We start from the raw sequence: 20651 nt of genomic DNA, 5'->3' as shown, positions 1-20651 counted from the left end.
AGGTATAGATGTTTATTTTCATCAAATACAAGTACAAGTACTTAGACGAAAGATATCGATGGTCTCCTTCCTATACCACATAGGTATTAATCTAAAATTCGATACTGTTGCGGTCATAAATATTGCTACTGTAGTAATATCGATGTTTATAATAGATGGCAGTACACGAGTAAACATACCCGAGATGGTATAACCGTAGCCCGAGGAAGTAGGAAAGATCCATTAGTAGATGAGTTATCAGCTCACTATCATTATCCTGGAGGAATGCTTTTACCAAGAGAGACGGCGACGACAGAGATACGGTTGAGATGAGCAGGTGGACTGAGTGTCCACTGGTTAACGTCAGTCTTTAGACTGTCGCATCTACTCACTTCCGGTAGCAGAACCACTGTGACGTCATCACTACTACCACCTTTCCAGGAGAGTAAAGTATTACAAATACGGAGTGCGAAGTTTATGTTAAATGACGGTGCCGAAATTCGATTATCAAGCGCTCACCGGAAATGGGCAGTTCTAGTTTCCATTATCTAACTTTATGGCGCCAATTTCAAATGAATCGATATTCCAATTTGTTCTATTAAAACATCAATTCTGCTGACAGGTTTATATACATTTTCCTACAATGGTCAATTGTTTTCGATTATAATAAATTTTGTTCACAGTGTATAATATGAATAGTGTTAGTAAGATAAGTGGTCTGCAGCAAACAATTTAGGTAACACAAACACGTGATTTACAATACATAACATAAATTATGAATAACACATACGGCCATGTGCGTCAATTTGCGGATCGAACAGGTTTGCGGCGTTTAACTCTAATGAGGTATCACTCGGCCCATCCTCAGATTTAAGATTACTTTGACACCCTCCATGGGCCTTCCACCAAATTTTGGCATGTGATAATTATTGCAACAAAAGTAGTAAAGAAGGCGTATAACACTATGAAAAGTTTATAGATTTCATCTGGAACAATTTAAAAAGTATTAAGGCGTTTCCAGACTTTTCAAACACACTATAGATAAAATCAGACAACCTAAAAAATAAAGACATTGTTATTATAACAAAAAGAAACTAACCTATCCTCAGTAGATCCTATCGGTTGCAATTTCTTAACAGGCTACCAAACCAATCGAGAATAAAATACAAACACATTTATCTATCATTAAAACTAAAACAACATATAGCACTGATTTTATCGCACTATATCAAAACAGGCAATTTTAATTTGATATTTATTCATGTTCTATTTATTAGTCGAGTAGAACTACTGGACGTGGGGGTTGAAAACAAGACTATCATAATTATATTTGTAACATATTTAAGGTATAACGGAAACAAAATTTTCATACTTTAAAAGGAAAAGTTTGGTTTCTAAAGTAGCAAAATGTGATGTATGAAAGGAGGACATGAATGTGAGATTTAAAGATAGAAAACTGCTATTTATACGTACGAAAACCTACAAGTTCACTCAAAACAGAGATGACATCTCATTTTGCAAGCCAAATATTTCTACAGAATAGATAGAACGCTACGTGGCGATTATTCACTTTTTTAATGCTGTAAAACTAAGAAAAATTTGTATCCTATGGGGATTTTTAATTTTTTTAATACATATGACTGTTTTGTATTTTTAATTAACTATCATAATTTTGGTAGACATGTTTAATTGATTATCGCTAGTATAAATAGTAAGTTTAATATTTATTATTTGAATAAAACATTGATAGATTGGTAATGCTATTTCGATGTTGTATTCGATATTTGTTCTGATACGGAACAGCTAGATATTATATTGCTAGTGAACTTAACAGCTTATAATATCTTACTGAATAGATTTAACGAAGATTTTATTTTATATATGTTTAAGTGAGTTTATCTACAGCTGATTTATCTAATTTGTGAGTTTATCTACAGCCAGTACATAGCATTCATCCTTTGTTCGAACCTTTAATGTCGAGTATACCAAAAATAGTACACGCGAAATACACATTGAAAATTCGATACCATGGCCCTCTTTGCTCCACAATCCTATTTGCAATCTTTAATGCATGCCAGTATGTGGGATTATCTATTGCTAGTGCACGACAGTAATCCTGTGTTCGAATCTTTAATATCTAGTATACAAAAAATAGTACACGCGAAATACACATTGAGAAGTCGATACTCACGCCCGCTTCATCCCACAATCTGATTCGCTATGTTCCCGTGTTTCTTCAGCACATGATAAATCATTGTTAAAAGCTTTAATCACCCGTGTATCTACCCAATTTGTACTATTCGGGGAAAGTGATTCGATAATGCAGTATCCAACACAATTACATACTGTATATGTTAGCAAGTTAAAATCTCCTGGATTTAATTTAGAAACGGGAATTAATTATTTATAAAAACTATACGATATCAACAAAATATTATAATATTACAAAAACACAATCCGCACCTCGAAAATAATATGTGTTTTAGTACTGACTTTATAGATTTTAAAAAGTTTTCTATAAGATTTTTGTATACAACACAAGGATATAATACAACGTTGACAACTGTAATTAAGTTAAAAAAACTATACTACTTCAAACACTAAGTTCAAACACGTGTAAAACAGCGAAAAGTGACTTATACATCTGATTTCGCACTGTGTCCTATAGGCTAAGGAAAAAAACTTGATGGAGTTACTGTTAATGTGGTATTTGTCAAGGCTACTGGAAATATACAGTAGTTTATATGCCGCACATAAAATCACGAGACGCAGTAAAATTAGAGAAAACAGTCATCATAATGGCTTGATTTCCTTTTTATACTCGTATATTACTCGTCTAAACAATTTATGTTATGATCTCAATATTTCTTTCTTGTTTACTGCAAATGGAAGTCAACGTCATAAATTGTCTCTAAACAGTACGTTGAGGGGACATACATACTTAGTGCTGATTACGAGGCAACACGATCGTTTTCCTCAGTTGATGGATATTTAATCTATGTGTTTGTACACGAAACGTGTTGACTGACTATAATATTATATGTCTGTGATTAAATATTCCGTAACATAAGAATGTCTGTCAATCAATTGGGATTAAACGTGTTGATCGATTACAACAAAACTGCGCTATAAGGTTCATTGTAAATTGGACTATTATGCACGTATTGATAGATCGCAATGTCATATAATTGTTCATGGTAGATAGGCTAATCAAGGACAACTATCATCTTTTCTCTAATTGTGGCCAAACGTGTTCAGTGATTGTATGTTTGTAGAATACAGGCCAATCAAATACCGGTAAATACATCCGTAAAATTATTAAGGTCAAACATGTTGAGTGAGGAAGAGTCCTTTGAAGATAAAACCGATCGATTACATGTTTCGACTGTCCGTCGAATTATTACGGCAAAACGTTTTGAGCGGTTACAAGTCGATGGAGACATACCGTATGATTAAACAGAGTGTCCACAATTTACTCTATCAGACCTTTTTCATTTGTCAGGTCAATATACGTAAAAAAAGGCATTTACAGTACAGTCCTATCTTGCTTAGTTTACTATCTGTCTATCAATTTGTTTTGTTTGTTTGTTAATATTTATATTTTTAAAATGAATAAAGATTTACTAGTTGAATATAGATTTAGTTCAAACTTTTGAAAAAATTTATTGTAAGTAGGAACTGTCTAAAAACAAAATCAGAATATATCATATCGGGTTTAAAACGACGACTATACACAATTTTTATACTATGATAACTAAACTCTTGGATGTTTTATGAAATATTAACAAATATAGTGGGATATGGGTTAATTTTATTTGGACGTTGGACGTGATACCAGATTTATTTTGCTCCGGCAAATAATAACCTAACAGGGTTTTACTGAGCTCTACCTCTGTCTTAAATATACTAATAAAGTTATTAATTAAATTTAACTGCTGGTTAATAATCAGCTAACTGTTATAAATAAAGTTGCAATCACTTACTAATTTTTAACTTAATAACATGGCTATTACATTTGCTTGGACTCTGTAGATGTTGTTTTGTGAATTGATGTATAGATGTTGTATAATAGCATAGCTCGACGTTCTAAGGAATGGAATCATTAGTGCCTTAAAAGTTAAAACATTCAAAATGTTGAAAATTATATGCGCTGAGTATTTTTGATAGTTTTCACTATAGTTTTCTTCATAACTCCGAGTTGCATTACTGTAACAATGTGCAATAGTTATAACTGCATTATAACACCTGTGTAATAATAATAGAATTAGTTCCAGAGGCGTTGAAGAAAACATTCTTCGGTCCTTTTCGAGTCGTCCGATTTGTAAAGTCTTGTTCATTGAACAATCCTTGGCACTCATACCTGTAGCAACTTAGTGTTCCCGGGAGTGCTACATACACCCTGTGTGGAAGGGCGGGTGAACACAATGTGCTACCGGTAAAGCCTCAGTGATACGAGTGTATTAACTGACAAAGTAGTAAAATATTATATTCTATTGATAAAATGGCAGAACGAGTGTAGTTTCCCTGTGTAGTCTCGATACTATCTCAGGTTTTGAACCACCGGTCAGGTATTGAGATGACTGTATTGACTGTGCCATGTAAAGCAACAAGCTCCCGACTCTGGTCCGGTCCATATTGGGATCATCTCGTGTAAGCTTGTTTGTACAGCTGATGGTGTTGTGTGGTGATATGTTAATCACAGTCCGAGATCGGACCAGCCCCGGAGGTCAGCACAACACGAGATAGCGCGGGCGCTGCTCCTCACGGCCGCACTCTGAGCCAGTGTTGACACTTGACACACGCGATTCCTTCAACAATTCGGCTACATCAAAACATCGTGTAAGCTTGTTTGTACAGCTGATGGTGTTGTGTGGTGATATGTTAATCACAGTCCGAGATCGGACCAGCCCCGGAGGTCAGCACAACACGAGATAGCGCGGGCGCTGCTCCTCACGGCCGCACTCTGAGCCAGTGTTGACACTTGACACACGCGATTCCTTCAACAATTCGGCTACATCAAAACATCGTGTAAGCTTGTTTGTACAGCTGATGGTGTTGTGTGGTGATATGTTAATCACAGTCCGAGATCGGACCAGCCCCGGAGGTCAGCACAACACGAGATAGCGCGGGCGCTGCTCCTCACGGCCGCACTCTGAGCCAGTGTTGACACTTGACACACGCGATTCCTTCAACAATTCGGCTACATCAAAACATCGTGTAAGCTTGTTTGTACAGCTGATGGTGTTGTGTGGTGATATGTTAATCACAGTCCGAGATCGGACCAGCCCCGGAGGTCAGCACAACACGAGATAGCGCGGGCGCTGCTCCTCACGGCCGCACTCTGAGCCAGTGTTGACACTTGACACACGCGATTCCTTCAACAATTCGGCTACATCAAAACATCGTGTAAGCTTGTTTGTACAGCTGATGGTGTTGTGTGGTGATATGTTAATCACAGTCCGAGATCGGACCAGCCCCGGAGGTCAGCACAACACGAGATAGCGCGGGCGCTGCTCCTCACGGCCGCACTCTGAGCCAGTGTTGACACTTGACACACGCGATTCCTTCAACAATTCGGCTACATCAAAACATCGTGTAAGCTTGTTTGTACAGCTGATGGTGTTGTGTGGTGATATGTTAATCAGAGCCCGAGATCGGACCAGCCCCGGAGGTCAGCACAACACGAGATAGCGCGGGCGCTGCTCCTCACGGCCGCACTCTGAGCCAGTGTTGACACTTGACACACGCGATTCCTTCAACAATTCGGCTACATCAGAAACATCGTGTAAGCTTGTTTGTACAGCTGATGGTGTTGTGTGGTGATATGTTAATCACAGTCCGAGATCGGACCAGCCCCGGAGGTCAGCACAACACGAGATAGCGCGGGCGCTGCTCCTCACGGCCGCACTCTGAGCCAGTGTTGACACTTGACACACGCGATTCCTTCAACAATTCGGCTACATCAGAACATCGTGTAAGCTTGTTTGTACAGCTGATGGTGTTGTGTGGTGATATGTTAATCAGAGTCCGAGATCGGACCAGCCCCGGAGGTCAGCACAACGCGAGATATCGCGGGCGCTACTCCTCACGGCCGCACTCTGAGCTAGTGTGCCAAATACTAAGTCTGTGTTGATATGATATGAATATTTTAATAATAAACTATTCATTTGCCTTAAGTCTAGATACAATTATACATGGAGAATGTTTAAAAATGTATTGAACTCATTTTAGTTTAGTTGGTCTAATATCACTCGCATAATAATTGTAAAACAGAACATTACTTATTTCTTATGGTATTACATGTTTCGTGGAGTATTCATGAAAAATGTGTTCACACGAATTTTAATGATTTAAAACTGCAATAAAAGAGACATAAAAGTTTGTATGCACAATTTTTAGAAATTAGCAACAGAGAAATTGTACTGTAGGGATATGCACTACATTAGTGCATGTCTCAAGACCGTACTTCCTGTTACATTCCTACAAATGATAAACATTCTTAAAACATTAGAAAGGCCAGAGAGCGAGGAGTAGGCGGAGTGTGAACAACTGCCTTCCCTTAAATTACACTTATGTAAATGATATTACAAAGCGAGGCGTGGCGTCATGGCCGAGGCAACGGGACCAACTACTGCCCATAAAAGCGTGATGAAGACCGCTTGTGCCACATGAACCGGACCGGCCCTAATAAAACACGAGTGTCAGTGTTAACTTCCGCGTGTGCAATAAACCATCATTTATCTGCAGCGCGAGTACGTCACTGCCTGTTACAGTGTTGAATAGCGCGGCTGGCTAACGGCTGCCGTCTTTCGCAATGTCATCTCGCAAACGTCTCGGATGACCTTTCTTACACAAAGAGACTTTGTAGCACTGCTATGCTTTGTTTTAAGCTTTCATACATTCGATATAGTATTGTCATAACATACATGATACCTGAGAAATGTATGATATTCATATTTTATACAGCTCAGACAAAATACAAAAACATTATTATTTCGAAAGCCACAAGGAACTTTGGTATTTTATGTAGAACCCCCCAACGATAAAGACTTATAGTGCAAAAGCTTTATAGTGTCTTGGTTCGAAGATATGGATTGCATAGGCTTAGCAATTAATTCTGTATAGAGTAATGCATGAAAGCATCGCTACCTTTAAGCCCACTGATATTGACTTGACTAGTTTTTCTTCTGTGTTCTGTACGTACCAGAAAGAAGTAAAGGCCTTAGAATTAATGGGTATACCTTTCACAAGAGAGGACCGTCCCCTCGTGACCACGTTATATTAAAAATCTGAACGAAGTTAATTTTTCAAAATGTATGTAATTATTTTACTATTGTTAAATTGCTAAAAAAGGAGTCTCGGTGTATTACGTATTGCAATTTTTATGTAATATCTCCATTTGATATTTGGTTGTACTCTAAAGTGGTTTCATGCGACGGCGATACGATTATAATGGTTAGTGAATTTAACGGTTTTGCTATTTAATTATTTTTGTGTCGTTATAATTGGTCAATAACTAAGCAAACATTTTAACCATGGAGATAAGTGTTTTTATACAATCATTTTTTATATGTTACGCATCTATTGTACTTATATATGTATTAATAATATAAATAAAGGTTGAAGGCTAGAAAAATTTTAAAACGAGGTTTGTTGTCCGAAGTATGGGTACGCTAACACAGATGTCTCTAAGTATGTTAATCTCAAAATGTAATATGCATAGCAAAAATTTAAATCAACAGGTAGTTAACAACAATTATTATTTTAGGAATGTAGACATCGTAAAACCTCAATTTTCTGAAATGTTAACTATATGAAATATTCAAAATTGTTTAAGTAAAGTTTATAACGCTATTTAAAGAGCAAACTTTTGTTCTTAGAAGTCCTTATCTTGAACATATTCTTATTACATACCTCCAATAAAAATAACCTTTGGTTATAAAAGTTATGGACACAATAATTTACTGAACACCTGGCATATGTTCTATAATATATAATAATATTATATTATTTTCTATTATTTAACATAATACCTACCGAGGTATAAGGTAGACAGTGTGAGTACTAATTAAATCTGAATTTTAATTATTCTAACAATGTTTAGACTTCTTTGCTGGAATTTATGGAATTAATTATACTTTTTATACAAAATAGGACATTAATAGAACAGTTAATGGACGTAAGTACGTAAATACTTGTATTAAAACAGTTATTGCATCTAAAATAATTACCCACCAAATTTCAAACAGTGACAACTTACGTATTTTTGCTACTTTGATATATTAATGGAACGTCTGAGCGAAAATTTATTAATTAATTACGTAGGACGTAAACATGAAAAAATATTAAATTAATTCATTTAGATTACCCACTGCAATAGTTTTAAGGGCATATTCTAAAAACCGACATATTATTTTGAAGTCCATAATACGAACAGAAAACAGAAATCCTTTTAGATTCTATATATCAACAGATTACGCTTGGATTCGCATCTCTGAATTATGTAATCCATATAGGATACTAAGGAAAGGTTAGAAATTACGTAGACATTACTGTATTGGCTGCGAATAAAGTAAAGATCAAGTTCAAAGAATGCAACTCGAAACAAAGAGATTTTAAAATGTTTATGGAACTTGAAATTAAAATATTGGAGGCAACAATGATTGTACTACTTATATTTCTAATACGATTTATCTATTGCCATTGTTTAAAAATAATAAATCAAACAATCATTTGTAATAAGTATTTGCAACACTTTTATATATTATACGTTTATTTATATCTTAATATATTTTATACCTTTATTAAACATTGTATACTAAAATGAGTAATAATAACTACTTGTACAATACATTGAAACGTATGTGGCAAGTAAGACGGTTTGTCAAAATGACCTAAGTGCGAACAGTCGAACAATTAACGTACTACATTACAAAACAAATTATAATAATATGTTAGAATTAGTTTTATCCAAGAAATCAATATATCTGCCCATACGCTGTGGCTCTGTGATGCTATATATATCATACAGGCGTGGCTTTGTATTATCCGCCACAATTTATCATAATTTAAGGAATACATATTCTTTAGACGTATAACTTTAAAATTTTTTTAATGAATAATAAGATGTATGGAACATTCAGAAACAACTAATAGAATTTATGATATAATTCGTCGTAATAGTTTTGTGAGTGTGTTTGATTTTGGTTTAGATATTCCTTCTTAAAACATAATTATTTTAAACTTTGCACGACAGTTATTAACATGATTTAGCATGTACTAAACATAGTTTTATATTTGTTAAATATTAACTATAGTCGGAGTTATGAAATAAAAAATTAAAATGTTCATATATTTCAACTAAAAGAATCGTAGAGCTCCCTGAGGTTAGAGCGATACCAGCCGACAATTCATCGAGAAAGTGTAGTAGTAGCGAGTAGCGAGCAGCGAGCAGCCAGCCAGCACCATTACATATGACACGTTGCCTTACAAATCGGTTGATAATTATAATAACCGAGTGCGAGTGTAGACGCCAATTATGTGGCTTTAAAAGGGCTATAAGCTCAAGTAGGTTATGTTAGGTTGGTTACAATGATGAGTCACTGTCGGCGCATTGTTCCCGCCAGATGGTGTTTACGTCACCGCGCGCATGCGTAGTAGTTCGCGGTTGCGCACGCACACAGTCGACATTTTACACCGTTTTTGGCGCACACTACACTACACCGGTAACACTAAACATTTAGTGGCGGCAGATAGTGTTCTCGCCACGCCTAACACGGCCTGTTTATGAAGTAGATAAATATCGCCGCCTTGGCACCTCTACGACTGTTGAGTTTTACTGTAAAAGAGCACCTCCCCGACCTTTGTATTGTAATGAGGCGCTGACAAAATACTCGTGATGATTTACTCCACGCTCGTTCCCCGAGTCGTAAGTTTTTAAGAGCCGGCAGGAGAGCTCTCACAATAGTTTCCGGTTAATTTCGAAACTAACAAAGATTCAATGTGACTTATACAAACAACTTTCCGCACATTACGGGTTCATATTACCAATACAGTATTTAAACGGGAATATAAAACTGAAGGATATATCTTCATATCGTCATGTTCACAAGTGTGTGTGTATATATACTCGCCTTCAGCTCGCTGGGGGCTACGCCCCCAGGTCCCCTTTTGGGTGTTGGCCGAATACGGGGATAAGCGGAATTCGGAATTAAATAAGATCTATTTTATTGAATTATCCAGTTTTAATCAAAGTTTTGATTGTAATGGCATTTTACGGCTTAACCGTTAGAGATACGAGCAAAAGTGACTGGATTTAATTATTTCGATTCTGGCCTTGATTTGAGCTATGATTTCTGGTATTCTCGATATGGAGCTTGGGAGAAAAGTGTGCACTGGGCAGCTAGTGTGAATTGTTGAGTGTAAATATAATAAAAAACCAACACTAAGTTAGTATTTTTAACTTGTTTAGGGAGTTTAATTTGATCAAGTGTTTATCTAGTCATACCAGGAAATTCCAGGGGTGAGGTTAAGGTTACCGGGTGTTAAGACACATGTAGGCCTCTTTTTGAGTGTGTTGTGTCTGTGAACATAATTAAAATCAGGGGAGTGGGTAATGTTACTGGGGGTTAAGACACACGTGGGCCTCTTTTGGAGGGTGTTGTGTTTGTGAGCATAAATAAAATTCACTATGTCCCTAATTACTATTGACCTTCGCTAACGCTCAGCCAATTCGCAATGTGCTCTAGTAGACGTATACTAGTCAGTCGTTTACGCAGTAATACAAACTCAATCTCAACTGTTTTGAATTGCACAATTTTTAGTCGGAAAAATCCAAAATCCCAAAAACTGCCAATTCACAAAAAAGATTTTGCCGTTGAAAGTGTAAACAAGTTTACGGAAAGATATAAAACAAACAGCTACTGAACCTTTTTTGTAGATCGTATCAATAGCTATTTCTAAATGTTTTGAGATTTAAGCTAGCACAATCGGGTCAACCCCTATCGACGCCAATAACAAAATATTCACGTACAAATTACAAAATATTAACATTTATTAGCCAAACTGATGGAGATAGGGCAAAAAGTCACTAGAACTTTTTTGTAGATCGCTTTATTTTGTATAAACAGATTATTAAGTTGATCAGGGGGTATAACTTAATCAGGAGTTCATCTACCTGGAAATTCCCGAGAGGGGGATTTATGTTGTCGGAGGGTTATAAGTACGCGAGGCACTTTTGTGGGAAATGTGTGTCGGTGCTACGAGAATATGTGTAGGCTACAGTAATTTTCATCAAAATAAAAAGTTGATCAGAGGATTTAAATTACTTAGGAAATTATCATTCCATACCAGAGTGTTGACAATGAATCACTATTTCATTAAATTAATTAACCACTACTATGTTCCTATTTACTATTGACGCTTCGCTAACGCTAAGCCAATTGACGATGTGGGGTTGTAGTCAATCGTTAACGTAGTAACAAAAGTTAAATCCGGAACCAGAACGGATTGCACAAATTATAGTCGAATTATATTTACAACTCCTGAAATTGCTAATTACGACCAAGATTTTGCCATTAAAAGAGATTTTAGGGCTTACGTAAAGATATACGACAAAAAGCAAGCTAACATTTTTTTAGATCTCTAGATTATCTAGTTATTGAAAATTTGGGATTTAAGTTATGAGCAATGGTTCGGCTGCTACCGCCTCCAGAAACAAAATTCTCACGTAAAAATTATAAAATATTTCCATTAAAACAGGTTTTTCGGCCAGACCATTTAGGATAGGGCAAAAAGTTACGAGACTTTTTTGTATAACACGTCATTTACTAAAACTTATTAAACTACGTGTTTTGAGCTACGACCAACCGTTTAGCCGCTATCAAGCGTGGAATGTAAATTTTTAGGCGAATATTTCCAAATATTTTCACTTAATCACGTTTTGCGGTCAAACTAATGGAGATAGAGTAAAACGTTACTGGTACTTTTTTGTAGATCATCTCATTTCCTAAATGAAACTTTTGTGTTATTTTGACCTCCGACCAATGGTTTTCACCACTATCGACCCCAAAACAAAATTTTCACGTAAAAATTACACAAAAATTGTACATAATCACGTTTTTCGGCCAAACCAATGGATATAGGGCAAAACGTCACTAGACCTTTTCTGTATATCGCGCAATTTACTAATTTTATGGGTCAATCAGATTTGAGCTACGACCAACGGTTCGGCCGCTATCGGGCTCAAAACGTTATTTTTAGCGAAAAAATCTCTGGAATGTCAAATATTAGAGCGTTTTGTCGCTTAACCATGGAAGATATAGCAAAAAGTTACTAGCCCTTTTTTGTAGTTCAATTCATTCCTGACTAACTAATTTTCGTCAGATCCGAGCTAGCTCCAACAGTTCGCCCGCTATCGGGTTTACAAAAAAGGCCTGCAATGTTGAAAAATGCACGGATTTTCTCGAATCTTTTTGAGGGGTTTAAAAGTAAAAATGTCTTGTTTTCAGACTTTTCCTGTGGGTTATATCGCAAAAGGTACCTGTGTGCCAAATTTCAAGTTTCTAGCACTTCTATAACTATGTTAGAATTTGTATCTATATATCAGTCAGTGAGTCAGTTACACATCCGGATGTATAGTATATCAGATATATATATATATATATATATATATATATATATATATATATATATTGATATCAATCACAATTAAAATATTACATAATAAACATACCTTATCTTTAAGAAATAAGTTCATAATTATATGAAAACAAACGAGCTCAACTATGAGCGCTTGTATATATCTTTGTGTAAAAATCAAATAATCATACTTCAAAGTGGATACTGTCCATAACGCCAGCGTCTGGAAAAAATAGCGACTTAATATTTCCAACTACTTAGCAAATCAAACAAGGCAAGATTACGCCAGACTACATATCGTGTAACAGGCATCGTTGAAGTTGCATGTAAAATTTCAAGATTACATCTTATTTCTTTCGAGAAGTGCTGCAGACAAACAGACAGGCAGAAGAGAAATATCTCCAGCCCACTGTCATAGGTTTCAAAGACGCTTACTCAAATACCATAAGGGACAGTATTACCATCGAACTCTTATCTTGTCTGTACATAAATAAACCAATACATTGGAGTATCACAGGATCCGGCAGAATGTAATCAAGTCTTACCAATCAAAAAGTTTAAGGCAAGGTTCTGTGTTATTTAGTGTAATTTAATACATAGTCTATAAAATTGTTGATATATTACAACTACAAAATAATACATGCTGCATGAATTCTTATTTATTGAAATATAATTCTTTACTTTTGACAGAAAAATATCGCTCATATATAGTTAAAAAGCTGTGCGACAAAGTAAAACAAGATAAAACAGTTTATTCGTAAAATAAAAATACTTTTGGGACACAACATAACAGAAAAAATAATTGTGAAAGGAATTCGAAATTCAGTTAAATCTCACTTACAATATGTTTCTTCAACAAACATTAAGTTTGGAAAAGATTTTCAACATATTTTTTAAACGTTTGTATATACCAGATTCACAACATAAATAATTTTTCTTAACGCAAAACAAAGTTTCCATGTATGAGTTATAAAAAAATTTCAAAAATACTATTTTTTGTACTTTTTTTGCTAACTTAAAGTTTAATTACCTGTAACCTAATATGTTACAATTTTTTCTTTATAATTAAACACGTTTCATCTAACATTCATGATCTATTTATTCCATAACAGTTCTAACTGTAACTAATTATCATTGTCTTCAAAATACATTGCAGTAATTTGAGACATCTCGTGCTGTTAATTACAATAATGCATTATTTTGAGACAGTGTCTACTGTACTGATGAGGCTACCAAATCGTTATCACCAAACTCTGTGCTTTGTCCAGTTTGCTGAGTTGAGTTATCGATCACAACCCACAAAGCTAGTTTCTATCTCAATTGTAGTGGGTTATTACGTTCTATTTACCTATATACGAGTATTAAAATAATAGTAATATATTGCAATTTTTCATTTTTGTTCATTACTCGCTGCACTGTGCATCGGTCTGCCAAGGTATCCTGTTAGTACTACTAGCAGTTACCTACAACAACGATGAGAACCGAAATAAAAGAACAAATAATAGGATCTCCAGGTAAGTTTAGATGCTGCTATGGAGATTATCTTCAATTACATCCGATAGAGGCGATGACATAAATGAGAGTCTCTTTTGCGCTTGTAGCGAAATAGAAGGCAGTGTCGTACAAAGAAACACATTCAGAGTGGGAAGGGGATTGTTAAGCTTAGAAAACAGGTATCAAAGAAAAGCGATAACGATATTTTTCAATCATTAAATCTGTTAGGATTACTTTTATTTGAGACAAAGACGGTACGCTCAGCTTTTGAATTTGTTGTTTCATTAATTGTTTAAAACTCTCAATTGTAATCGCATCAGTAGGAAGTGCAGGGTTGTCAGGTCGATATTTTAAAGTTTACAGAAAAGAAGCGAAGCTTGTAACATCGGTTGGGCTCAAGATTCCGGTCAAGGCTCTCCCCCGGCTACAACACTATGAAGGGATTAGTCTTGGGTTGATATACACCGCTCATTTCTCAAGTCGCTATTCCATTTCCGAAGGAATGCGAAGCCCATCTGGCATAGCAACCTACCGTCTGTCCTGCACGCAACGTGCGCTATTACTGCCGACAATCTGCTAGGCGTATATATCTATATATTACGTTCAGGAAAAACTGTGCCGTCACATCAAAGTTTAAGTAAATTGGATAGTTTTTCGAACGGTTCCTGAATTTTGCTGGGCTCGCTAAACATTTATCGTTACCTTGGAGGAACAGTCGACTTCATATCCGTTGTTTATCCGAAGTTGAGACAACACCAAGCGTTCACAACCATCCTTAACTCATAAGCAACCATGAATTTGGAATATGTATCTATTCTAAGGCAAAAGTCAAGATTCGGAGATGAGGCATTTTGAATAAACCTAATCTTTTGTAATGGTAGACCAAAATTTAATGCTAAGTCAGTAGCAATCTAAAAACAACCATATATGTCCACTTAAGTTGTTAAGTTGCTTGAACCCAGTTACCAATGCCGAGACGCGATATTTTATTAGCCTACTACAGGAAGCTCAGCTAGATGTTATGAATGTGTTGATTTTTGAAAGATCTGACTGGTGATATAAATATCACGTCCATTGGGTATCGACCTTCTTACTGTCTAGCAGAAAAATACTTAAATGAATCTAGTTTTACAAATGTCAGATCAGTAGTGGCGTAGATAGAACATCTTGGATAGCAGAGATAACCAAAAGTTTTCTCCTATCTGGGGTCGGATAAATATAACTGCAATCTAATATATCATTTAAGTAGCTAATTTGCTGAGGAAATGTGAAATTTCTTAATAATTGACAGATGATCATTTGGAAGATCTATGCACTACTTAGTAAGCAGTGGCGTGAGCGATATTCATTGTTAGTCCTTTGACCTACTGACTTACTTTAATCCCACCTTTTCTATAACAATTTTCCTGTTAACAGATGGGACTGAAATTTCTATCTGGTGGCTATACAATATTTCTGATGGTGCTCTTAGCCCCACCAATCTAACACTAACATCTAGCCTAGACACTTTTACGGAGCTCAGCGTATCTTGCGGGCGGGACAAATAATACGGTAAGTTCGATTGCAATAAATTATTTCCTCAACCCCGACTTTAAATAGCAGGTTACGATATAGCGCCGCGCCGCCAGCCCAGTATCGCCCGATCTGCCCAGTCACGACCTCAGCCGGTGACACCGGGCGTCACGATAAGCCGGTGTTCCTAATTAATCACCGGCGAATTGCCCGGATAATCGCTGTTCCGCATCGGGTTCATTTGTTCCCATTCAACACCCACCGGGTCGGAACGTTTGACGATTTATGGGCCACGATGTATACGATAATAGCTAGCCGTTGGCTTCGGTCGAGCCTCTGGAACATTGGCGAGCCAACGACCGCTGACAATTCGTGAGGTGGACTTACACGGTCATCACATCTCTGTCATTACCATAAACTCCATCTGCGATAGAGGGCCGTGACACTGTTTGGGTGGATGGAAGGTTAAAACCGCACGATTGGCTCAACAGGTGTCCAAAATACATGGTCCTGCATATGGGAAAATGATTCCACCGAGGATTACATTATGACTAAGGAAATATTAAACGAAATTGACAACGACCACCTCAGTACAGTTTAAAGTATAGGCAGTAACGTCACCTCTAAATAAGAAAGACCTAAGTCAATTCTGAACAACTAATTTAGCGGCAAAATAAAATTATTATTTATGTTTTTCGTGGGAACATTTGTTCCCTACTCAATACTGTGTATAATTTCCTAAAATATTCTAATTCAGTAACAATTTAACTGGAGTACTGGCTCAATAGACTGAACAGACTACAAAATTTGAACAGAGAACTCGTTAAAAAAACATGGAAAAAGTAACATAATTGGTTCCAAAAATATTACTATCAGTGCAGGTATGTAGTAACCGAGTGCAGGACGGTACCTCGTTCTTCCCTTCACCTCCGCTTATATTACACTTACAATTGGACCAAAACTTAAAAATAATAATTATGCAAAAATTACAAGTTTAACCCACAAAAGTATTCCACATAAATGTAAAAATCAAGTATACCATTTTATTAAACTTGCAAATAAATCTGAAATTGTAGCCGATATTTTTGATGGGTCTAATACGTTAAGTGTGATTTTTAGGATATAATTTAATTTAAAGTATTTTATATTGGTTGGATACAATGTATCCAACCAATATGAAATACTTTTATAAAATACCTTTATGTCATAAAGGTTGTGTTGTAGAATTAGATCAATTTCTCTATAAGTTTTTTCATATATAACGAGAGCACTCGATTATATAACTCAATTATATAAAGGTTACTTTTTATGTCCTGTCAGTCTAGCTTATTATTCTTCAATGAACTTTTCATATTCATCCACTGAAGTACATACCCCGAACAATAGGCCTATATACATTAATATTCTTTCATTGTTATTTTATTTATTATTTTCACTAATTTCTTTTCCTCTTCCAGTATCCTCCTCTTCTTGGTATAAGAATATAGAGAATGTCGACGTTACTCGCTTACTTCAAGTATGTACGTAAAAGATCTTTGCTTTTTCCATTTCTTCCCAAGTCCTCTGCACGTCTCTCTAAATGTCGATATCACTCACTTAATAGTACCACAAGGTTCAGTTTTAAGTTCCATTTTGTTTATGTTTTCACGCTAAAATAGCAACTGAGAAACAACAATTAAAAATGTGAATGCTGTGTTGCTACATAAGTGACTTTCTAGCGATCAGAGAAGTGGTGAAATTCAACAGATGATGAGACTTGCGGTCGCGGCGGTGCGGCGCCTCCGGTAACCGGACACCGTCACCGCGCAGTAGCGTCTCAAGGGCTCTGTTCCGCTTCTGATATACGTACACAAGTTAGTCTTGTTCTTCTCTTCATTCTGTCAATGTTGGAGTAGGTCCGCTTACACTTCACAAAAGGAACATGTTGTTTATACGTTTAGTAAATGTAAAGACAAATTTATTAATGTATATTTAATTGAGGTATAAACATTACTAGAGTGCCATTCGATTCTCTTAAACACATTGAAATACGGTAAAGATAACTTTGGCTTACGATTTATTGTAAAAAAAAATAAATAAAATATTTCAAAACCATTGCCCAAATTCAAAGAGTATTGATCCTTTGTTTTTGACGATGGAAGGATTGTGAAGGAAAGGATTTTCCGGACATTTGCCATCGTTCAGTGATACACAAACTCAACAACACTACGTTTCGAGATTTGCAATATCTCTTCTTCACGTTAGCTGTTTCCTTCAGTATTGATCCCTGCTTTTATAATGGAAATAGAGTAAAAATAACATTAAGAATAGCGTCTGTTTGTACCAAAAGGAAGTGTAGATGAGAGGATTTTGGAAATAAGCAATGAAATGTGCCAGAAGCAAGGCTGAACACTAAATAGATCAGGAAGATGAGGATTACATTATATACATTAAGCTTAACCCTGGTTGATGTCAGTTTAACCACAACCACATAAATTAGCTTAAATTACAACAACGGTGTGGTAGAACATGTAGTGCTACTTGGTGCTGAGATATTTTTATTTCTTTACATCAGGTAAAAAGGAACAAAAATTGAATTACATAACTAAAACTAATTAAATAACGTAATCCGTAAACTAGATGCTATATGCACCGCACAAGCAGAAAAGTCTTATTCCTTGAATTAATTTATCCATTGTAAAATACATTACCTCATTGTACTAATAAAAGTGGCCCTTGGTGTTATAGATGTAATTTACTAATAATAGAGGAATCCTGTACAGTCAAAACTATCGTTGCTTACCGCTCTAATTTGTTAATGACTATAGGCCATGACTACTACAGGTAATGAAACGTATGTACCCATCAGGTACTACAGCTAATGAGGCACCGTCAATTAACATAGTGCAGTACTGATAGCGAGGTACTGTCAGTTAATATCGTTTATTATAGCTTATTTATGGTTAAAAACCACTTGTACTCGCTATTTGGTTTTGAAACATTTACATTGTCTTTATATACGATTTTGTCTTTTAACAGTCTTTATAAATGGAAATTACTAAATATTTCCAAGCAAAAGTTATTATAATAACATGTCTTATAAGTTATTATAAAAATATGATCTAAGAAAGTAATTATCTTTTTATTTAATTTTAACTATTTTAATATCCTCCAATTACTACTTCTATATCCATTTCTAGACAAATATGGTTGTATGTTTATACACGTATACAATGCTAGTTGGCTCTCTGATCCTAGATTGTAACTTTGGACGCAAGAACAAAACTTTGTGTAACTTTATTCGCAGTTGCAGTATAGATTTATATGTGCGTTAAATAGATATTCATACGTCCAAATTGATTTTCTTGTATAATTCCTTCATCACGCTACTTCTCTGTAGCACATTGGTTTTGACTTTCACACATGTCCTTGTTACATGTTGGAACTTGCTAAGGAGTGTGATCGGTTTTCGTTTTAGTTCATTGTTTTATAACTTCAAAATCTAGCTCACCAAGATAACCACAAAGAATAACGGGGAAAATAATAAATTGTTGATCACTCTACGAGGAATCGCATTTTGGACGATATTAAATTCAATATAAAAACCCAATGAAGTTAAGGACATGTATATAAATTACGAGATTACGACTTAAGAGAATTACATTATATTTAATTAATTCAAACTAAGAAAAGACATAAAAATGAAGATCTGCACCATATACCAGTATGGAGGACTTTGTCCTTTCCTTCTGCAGTTAAGTTCACACCATCTAAACCGCATAATGTAACCTGTATTGAGTAAAAGTTTGATTACTACAGTCTACGAGAGATTATTATTTATCGTTCAACATATTTGTCATTCACATTTATTTCACGCTTATGATAACGATAGTATCACTTAACTTATCAGTGACGATAAGTTCTATTTACAGTTAAGAACGAGGTAGGAGAGGTACGCCAACCTTAGTAAGGCGTAACAGGCGGAAGTTGCATGCAACATTTCAAGCCTATCGCTTATTTCATCAGGCTTTTGTTACTAAATATTATATGATACATTGGCACAAAATGTCACATTTTGTTAAAATTTCATATGGTTGCATTCCGTTTTTCTACAAATTTATTTATTCTGCTATTTTCTCATTACCATCATGGTTACAAATAAGACCAAAGTAATAATGCTCACTAAAGCTCAGCCAAATCCCATGGATCGATTCTAACAGCAGACTCGTTATGCTGCTTATATAGAACTGAAACTTCATCCGTAATTCCATGTCTATGGACCAGTTCGGTTTCAAAATATCGTGTTCACAAACAGAAAAGACAGAGAAAGAGACATTACACTTTTTCCAGACCTCGAATAATAGACTTCGCTAACGCTCAACCAATGACTGTCAACACCGTTACGTCTTGCAGCAGCGTGTGGCTCTCCCTACATGTATCCATTTTTAATATCAAAACATAGAATATGGAGTACGTTGTTTTCAGACTCACTGTGCTGTCTGAATTCCCTAGTTACTGGAAATCTAGAAAGCCAGGATTAATTTAGAGTAAATTAAAGGAGTAAAATAGAACTGGATGCCTCTACACAATTGCATTGTGTTATAAAGGGATTTTTTATGCGACATACAAAATCACCAGCTATCCGTAAATTATTTCTCAAATAAAATGGAGCTCACAATATTCAAAAGCCCTATCAAAAAACATTCAAACAATGTATCAGTTAATAATGTGGGTTAAATTATTGTCATGCTCTATTATAATTGAAATTCTACATTTCTTCTGCACATTATGTGATTAAAAACTTGTTAGATCTATCACCTCACGTAACTGGAACAAAACATTTAAATATGCCAACACCTTTATTTTTGTCTTAAACGTTGCTGTTTCATAGCATCTCATACTGGCATTTATGAAAGTGATCAAAATTAATCAGAATTACTCTTGGTTACATAAAATGTTACATAATATACTCATTTGGCATGACAATTTGAAACACTCAAGGAAAATAAAGATTTTGTTGAGACACATAATTAAATGTTGTACGATCG

Source organism: Homalodisca vitripennis, chromosome 1 (genome assembly GCF_021130785.1).
Source record: "Homalodisca vitripennis isolate AUS2020 chromosome 1, UT_GWSS_2.1, whole genome shotgun sequence".
Lineage (NCBI taxonomy): Eukaryota > Metazoa > Arthropoda > Insecta > Hemiptera > Cicadellidae > Homalodisca > Homalodisca vitripennis.
This window is presented reverse-complemented; position numbering follows the sequence as displayed.